The following is an 8,896-nucleotide window of genomic DNA, read 5'->3' as shown; positions in this document are numbered from 1 at the left end:
TTTCCTTCCGTTTCTTCCTTCATTCCTTGCTTTTTTCCCTTCATCTTCTTCCTCAAAATTTCCTTTTTCCTTTTTTTTTTTCGAACATTGGAAAGAAAATAGAATTAGGGGGAGACCGCTTTAAAAAAAAAAAAGGAAAAAGAAAAAAATTAGGGATAAAGATGGAAAGGACGGGAAGGAAAAAAAAAAAAACAGAGGAAAAAACGGAGGGAATGATATTAGGGTTTGGGAGGAGTGATGGCTGGAAGTTGAAGAAGAGGGTAATTTGGTCTTTTACATTTAAATTTTATTTTAATTTTTCGGGGGATTTTATAGAGATGAGCTGGATGTGTTTTAACACAGAAGAATTGTGCTTTATGCCCATTTTAGCTTGATAATTAATAAAATGTCCTCTAAAAACCCATAATTGATTATAAGGATATAAAATAGGAATAGACAAAAATATCCCTTTGATTTACATCCATCATTTTTGTCTTTATATCATCACTTTTTATATGTCACTTTTATAAAATTCTCTAATTTTTTAATTTTTTTTAAATTTTCATTGTTTTTTAAAACTCTTTTAAAAATAATTAAAAAAATCAGCATTATTTTCTATTTTTAAATTAATGATTCAAAAATTATTTTGGAAAATGCTTTCAAAAAAATTAATTTAAATAAATAAAAATTATCTTTTACATTTTAGAAGTAAATAATTTAATAATTAAAACACAATTTTAAATAAATATATTTACTTTTTTTTCTTTTTATACTAAAAAGTATTTTAAAGTTTATTTTTTTTACTATTATAAAATAAAAAGTTTAATTCTTTTTAATCTTCTTCCTTCCTTATTTTAATAATTTTTTGAATATAGACTTTTGGTAATAAGTTATATAAAATGTTACAAATTGGTTTATTAAAATTTTTTTTTAATGATTTGAATTAATTAAAAATTTATTAAAATAAGCAAAAGAAAAAGAGAGAAAGAAGATGGATAGAAAGTTTTTATTTTAAATATTTAATTAAAATGTTTTCATATTTACAAATGGATTGTATCGATACATAATACAATAGATTGAACTTTTCTCATATAAAAGGGTTGAATGATATATTTACTCATTTAAAATGAAAACAAGTAGTTAAAAATTATATAGATTATATTTGAATTTGGCTTTAAAATATTTTTCTAGTTTTTATTTTTTTTTTGTTTTTAAACAATAATTTTTATTTTTTATATTGTCTCTTTTTTAAAATACTTTTAATTAAAAAATAAAAAATATTTATAAAAAGGAAAATTGAATACATTGTTTAATACTATTTTTTTATATGAAAATAATAAAAAGAATTAAATTTTATTTATTGATTATTCTTTTTTATTTTTTCTATTAGTTATTTTAATAAAAAATAAAAAATATAATATGTTTACAAAAAAATCTTATTTAAGTTTTCCGTCATTTTCTTAATCAAATTACTGGAATCATGTTTAATGCACATATGGGCACACATTCACTATGGGGATATGAAATTTGTACAACTGTATAAGGGTATTTACCAACTCTACAATGTAAATGTACTAAGTGTATAAGGGGTGTAAAAAATTACCATTTGTAAAATATTTCAATTGATTTTAAACCATTCCTTTATTTTCCTTGTCACCCACGGATTGCATACCCATGTCGTGCACTTTATTTAACTCCCACATGGAAATTTCGATACTTTCCCCAATAATGATGTTTGGGGAAAAAAATTTAACCCTAATTCATCCATTTTTTTCTTAGCTAAACCATTAAAAATATGGTTAACATACCAATATGGACACATAACTTAAAAGAGATATATTGCGTCATTGTATAATGGTGTTACACTAACTGTACAAATGAAATGTACTAAGTCCACAAGGGTGTACAAGGCTACCATTTGTGAAAGATTTTAATTACTTCTTCATTTTCCTTATCACACATAGATTGTATACTCATGTCATGCACTTTATTTAATTCTCATATGGAAATTCCAGTACTTTCCTTAGTAATAATGTTTGAGGAAAAAAATTTAACCCTAATTTATTGACCATTTTTTCAGTCAAACCATTAGAAATATAGTTAACATACCCATGTAGACACATAACTAAAAGTGATATATAGTGTCATTGTACAATGGTGTTATACTAATTGTATGAGAAAAATGCACTAAGTATATAAATGTGTACAAGGCTACCATTTGTGAAAGATTTAATCGATTTTGAATCACTTCTTTATTTTCCTTGTAACTCACAGAATGTGTATGAAATTTGCACTACTGTACAAGGGTGTTACACTCACTGTACAAGACAAATATATTAACTATATAAAGTAAATGTACTAATTGTACAATGGGTGTACAGGATTACCCTTTATGCAAGATTTTAATCAAATTTGAACCAATTTTTTTTCTTGTTACCTAAGGATTGGACACTTTTCCTCCACACATTCCTTCACCTAAAAATTGTTTCAATTTTAATTTTTTAATTTTATCATCCAAAGTTTGTAATTGCATATTTTGTTTGAGTAGTTTTAACAATATTTTTTTCTTAGTACATTTACATCCCATATAAAGGAAAATTAACCATAATATTTAGGTACTACATTTTTTGTGAAATCAAATTAATATAAATGGATAACACATTAGTGTCATTGTTTCAAATGACTTAAGACAATATAAACAACATATAATAACTGTTTAGGAAAAATTATCAATATTTTTTACCAAACTATGTCATTTATATTTTTCCTACCAAAATCAAAACATAGGAAATAAAATTAAAGTTAATCATGTTTAAAGTGTTTATTGCAAGTAAACCGAATGAAATATATATTTTTAATATTTTACCTTATAAACATAATGTCAGAAAATATTAAAAAAATCATATTTAAATAGAATTAAAAATGATGAAAAAAAATTCTTTGTAACATTTGTAATTTTTTTTTTATAAAAAATCATTAATTTAAATTATCGAGTTAATTTAAAATATTTTTTTGTTTTAATTATAGTTTTGAAGATTCTATGATTTTTATATTATTACTTTTAATTTATTTTCTTTGATTCTTTATCTTAAATTTCATCTAAACTTGTTTTTTCTCATACTTTCATGTTTTCTATTATATCCTTATTTAAGGTGATTTTCATCTAATTTGTGCTCCATTATATTTTCTTTTTTATTTTACTATGTTTTTATACTTCTTTACATAATAAAAATGTAGACCTCGCATTTTTGCTCAATGCGTTCCCACTTGATGGCGAACTCGCTTTTTATTCGAAAAAGATTTTTATTTTAGAAAATGACTTGGAGTCGCCACTTATTTTTGTTTTATTTTCAAAGGGGAAACAAAATAAGAAAGAAAACTCTAAGTGTGACTCCTAAAGGAAAAACAAGTCTACGAAAAATCGAGTTTGGGCTCGGGGGTCAGGTTACTTATCAGAAAGGTACGGTAAGGACCGTAGCACCCCTCTAAGTCCCTAAAAAACGGGTTTCTACTAATAAGATGAAGCAATTATGGAAATTGATTGATTAAACATTGATACCGAACAGTGATCAAATGTGTGAAAGCAAGACACACATGATAACAAGTAAATCGATAAACACAATCGAGTACGAGGTGTACCTTAGTCACAAGCTGAGCATTATCATAAGATACAAGGTTAGTGCACAAATACAGAATAATCGTATGCATGTCATAGAGTGAGGCAAGCCAAACAAGCATAGCAATCAATCTGAGAAAACAAAGGCTATGTTTAGTTAAGAAAAAAACACCCAAAAGGGGAGGGGGGTGAATCAGGTTTTTAAAATCTTTTCAATCACAACAAATTTAAATAAAATATAAGCAAAGTAAAGAGATAGAGTTTAGAGAATTCAAACTCGGGTTTATAGTGGTTTGGCATTCCTTGCCTACATCCACTCTCCTCAACCTCCTAACCGAGTGAGGGTTCCACTAACTTGAAGCTTCAACCAAGCTTTCAATCTTCTGACACTTGGATTCCGGCTCCAATGAGCTCTTACACAACGTCTTCAAGATTCAACCCTCTTGAAGGCTTTAACACTCAGATTGTTACAAGATATAATCACTCAACCTAGCTTAAAGATGGCTCAAATACAAGACAAAGTTAGGATGACAAACAAGAGTGCACTAAAGGATATGCAAGTGGTGATTTAATGCACAATGAAAGAGATGAGAGCTTTTTGATCAATAACAGGTAGGTAGGCTTTGAATGCAAGTGTTCTCTTCTCAAAAAATGAAGTGGAGCTCTCAATTTATAGGTTTCTAAGCTCGGGAGTAAAAAACAACTAAAGGCAACCTCGTCCGGTCGAGCTAGGGGTCGACCGGTTCACTAGCCGTTGGAGCATTTAATGCATGACAGGTTACCGTTGCCTCAACTTGACCTCGACTGGTCCTCGACCGGGAAGAGAAGGCTACTAGGAGAGAGAGAAGATTTTTTACCTCCCTCGACCGATCCTCGACTGGACGACCTCAACCGATCCTCGACCGGACGACCTCAACCGGTCGACTGGTTGGCCATAGCCTCGACCGGTTGGCCATAGCCTCGACCGGTTGGCCATAGCCTCGACTAGTTGAGCCTTTTTGCCCCCAAAAAACCTATTTTTTGGTTCCTTTCTTTTCTAACACTTAGACAAGGTCTTTAGGTAAATTATTAAGCCAATTTTGAAATATTTTGCCTAAGGTAAATTAGTTAAAAACTCGAGTTTTAATGAAATTGACATTTTAAAGAATAAACCGAGTTTTCTAAGATGCATGAAACGTATGAAAATCCTAAGTGCACTCATGCATTCATCTTACATTAGTTTCCTATGATCACAAGTCTTCCAAGCGTCTCGATCTTTTATCCATTTGGTCATTTGATGAATTTTCGAGTTTATACTTGAGATTCTTAAACATTTAAACCAATTAGTCACTTAACCATGGTTTGTTATCATCAAAACCCGATTAGGAGAACCCTTGGGCTAGCAATCTCCCCCTTTTTGATGATGACAAACCTTGGTTATCTAGAAGAGAAAAAAATCTCCTCCTCAAACCAATCATAGATCAATCAAACGATAAGCAATGTAAAACACGAAAAATCAATGGATAAAAATATCATATCATATCATATCATATATATATGGAAACCTCACATGTACAATAAGATAGATATGACAATGATAACAATGACATGCATGAGGGTCTAGCTCCTAGATCCTATAAATATCTCCCCCTTTGGCAACATAAAAAAGAAACGAAGGGGGATATCTAGATAGTCTCAAGGCTGAGGGGGTGGAGGAGGAAACACAGAGCGAAGATATGCCATCATCTCCTCATGTTGACTCGCCTGACGGCTCTCAATACGATCAATGCGCCGCTTGAGATGGTCAAAGGTAGCCTGCTGCTGATCCATATGCTCCTCTATGAGCTCAAATCGCTGCTGGAAGTGATCAAACCGAGAAGTGACGCCAGTCTGATACTGATCTAGGTGCTCCTCCATAGAGTAGAAGCGAGAGTCATGGACCAAGGTGAGCTCCTCCATACGAGTCCCAAGAGAGCTGATCTGAGCGGAGACATCCATCCAAGGCGCATGATTAGGAACGTGAGGTGCTTGAGATGGTAGCTCGGTAAATGATGGCTGAGATGAAGGGCCTGCTATGAAAGATTGCTCAGTCATCATAGGCTCTGAGAAGGTAGCCTCAACATCAATGCCCTTTGACTGATGTGGAGGCGGAATGTCAAGCTTGGGCCACCCCCTCTACTCAAAGTCCCTCTAAGGGTCCAACCCATCCTCCATCTCTCTAATCTCGGCCTCTTCCTCGACTTCGGGATGTATCTAATCTTGTCCTCGGGCCTATCACTCGGCTTTCCTAACCCAGGAGCCATCGGGTGCCTTCTTGAACTTCATGCGCCCAAAGGACTGCTCATCATACATGTCATAGCTGGTGGGGGCCTCGAAATCCGTCTCTCTGCTCAAGTCGACCCCGACATCCTTGAAAACACTGGTAAGGAAGCAGCCGTAGGGGAGTACTCGTGTCGAGCTCTCAACGCAGGAGATCATATGCATCATCATCAGGTATTCCACGTGAATCCGTCTCCCGGTGAGGATCGAGTCCACAATAAAAGCCTCGAGGTAGGAGACCTCGTCTCGATGTCCTCCATGTGGCAAGAGAATAGAGTAGATCATGTGGTGAAGGACTCAGCTAGTCACGGTCAAGCTATGAGCCGATGGTTTGCCCATCCCCTGGGGATCGGCGAGTTCGCACAACCTCTGAACAGCCTCTCTAGGCTCGAATCCCGGCACAGTGGGCCACGCCTTGGCCTCATAAACACGGGGTCGAACCGAAGGGATGTCGAGAATGCGGTAGATACTCTCGGGACTCAATCTGATCTCAACTCCTCTCACAGTGGATAATACGGGTCCTCCAAGCCCGTAGGTCGCCCGAGAATAGAAAGCCCGCACCAGAGTCGAGAAGATCGGCTCAGAGATCGTCACTACGGGCAGCCATCCCATCTGTCCGAATAGCCCATCAAACCCGAAGTGCTGAAGTTGGGAGAAATTGACACTTCTCCCTATGACGACTTTCCTCTGGGCAAATTTTTGCTTGTAGCGCTGATAGTCTTCATTTGAACTGAAAAGTGCCGTGTCAAACCTCGCCTTTCGGCGAGCCTCTGTCTGCTCGGGCTGAGATGCCTCAGCAGGGTGCTTGCCCTGAGCCCTAGAGGTGCCCGTCTCTCTCCGTGGTGCCATCCAATGAAATGAAAAGGAGAAGGAGTCCACAGAGAGAAGGAAATCAAATGAGAAGGAGCAATCACAAACCCAAAGCCCTAGGTGCACGGAGAAGAAGCTGAAACAACCTTGAGGCGCGCAGTGCAGAGAGGAGACGCTCCAAAAAGCTGAAACCTTGGGTTTCAAATCAAAACCCTAGCTTAAATCCGTCCAAAAAATGAACCCAAGCCTTCAATCAGACCAAAAACCAACCCAAAAAAGCCTCTAAAAGCAGGTATGTAAAGGGGCGGCAAGCTCTGGAGGAGGAAATGTGAGAAATGAAGTGCGCGGGGGGGCGTTTTAAATTCTCAACCCCGACGAATCGGTCGACCGGTTCCTCAACCAGTCGACTGCTTGGTCAACGGTCAACGGTCAATAGTCAACGGTCGTGGTCAACTGTCAATTTTTCCAAATTTTGTTGCATTTTCTTGTCTCGTGATCCTCCCCCTTCCATTTTCAATTGAAATCCCCAATTTTTTATGTCCAATGCCACGTGAATTTTGATTTTTGGTCAAAATTTGACCTTTTTCCTAGGATTATTTCTATATGATGCATATGATATGAATTTCATGCAATCATAGGGTATATTCAAGAGTAATATCAACAAAAATTCATCAAGCAATCATTTGATCATAAAGAAATCACCCCTAGTTGTCTTCTAATATCAACAAATTGCTCTTCACTTAGGGGTTTTGTAAAAATATTGGCAAGTTGATCTTTTGTGCTTACAAATTCAAGTGTAATATTACCCTTTTGTGCATGGTCTCTAAGAAAATGATGTCTTATCTCTATATGCTTAGTCCTAGAGTGTTGTACCGGATTTTTTGAAATATTTATGGCACTAGTGTTATCACATTTTATAGGAACATGCTCAAAAATCAAATTGAAATCACTAAGTGTTTGTTTCATCCAAAGGATTTGTGCACAACATAAACCGACTGCTATGTATTCGGCTTCCGCCGTAGACAAAGCTACCGAATTTTGCTTCTTACTATGCCATGAAACAAGTGAGTGTCCTAGGAAATGACAAGTGCCACTAGTGCTTTTCCTCTCAACTTTACAACCGGCAAATTCGGCATTCGAGTATCCAATTAATTCAAAGTTATCACCCTTAGGATACCATAGGCCTATGTCCATAATTCCTTTTAAATATCTAAGAATTCGTTTTACAACACTTAAATGAGATTCCTTAGGACAAGATTGAAATCTAGCACACAAGCATACGCTATACATGATGTCGGGTCTACTAGCGGTCAAGTATAGCAAAGAACCTATCATGCCTCTATACATAGTTGAGTTCACGGGCTTACTTTTCTCATCCATGTCAAGCTTGATGGATGAACTCATTGGAGTCTTCATTGTTTTGGCTTCCTCCATATTGAACCTTTTGAGGAGATCTCTTATATACTTTGCTTGATTGATGAAGGTTCCTTCCTTTAGTTGCTTGATTTGAAGTCCAAGGAAGAAGTTAAGTTCTCCCATCATGCTCATTTCGAACTCACTATGCATGCATTTAGAGAATTCTTCACAAAGAGAGACATTAGTAGCTCCAAAAATGATATCATCAATGTATATTTGTACTAAGAGCATGTCATTATCTTTGATTTTTATGAAAAGAGTTGTGTCAATTTTTCCCATTTTAAAACCCTTTTTCAAAAGAAATTTACTCAATCTTTCATACCATGCTCTAGGTGCTTGTTTCAAACCATAAAGTGCCTTTTTAAGTCTACAAACATGATTAGGAAAGTTAAAATTTTGAAAACCGGGTGGTTGTTCAACATATACCTCTTCATTTATAAATCCATTTAAGAAAGCACTTTTCACATCCATTTGATATAAAACAAAGTCTTTAAAACATGCAAAGGCAAGTAGCATCCTAATGGCTTCCAATCTAGCTACGGGAGCAAAGGTTTCGTCATAATCTATCCCTTCTTCTTGATTAAAACCTTGGGCTACTAATCTTGCTTTATTCCTTATAATTATGCCATTTTCATCCATTTTGTTTCTAAAGACCCATCTAGTTCCAATAACACTTTGATTTTGAGGTCTTGGCACTAATTCCCATACTTCACTTCTTTCAAATTGGTTTAACTCTTCTTGCATGGCAATCATCCAATTTTCATCAACTAGAGCATA

This window comes from Vitis vinifera, chromosome 13 (genome assembly GCF_030704535.1).
Source record: "Vitis vinifera cultivar Pinot Noir 40024 chromosome 13, ASM3070453v1".
In the NCBI taxonomy this organism is placed as follows: Eukaryota; Viridiplantae; Streptophyta; class Magnoliopsida; order Vitales; family Vitaceae; genus Vitis; species Vitis vinifera.
The sequence above is the reverse complement of the archived record's forward strand: the minus strand, read 5'-3'. Positions refer to the sequence as shown.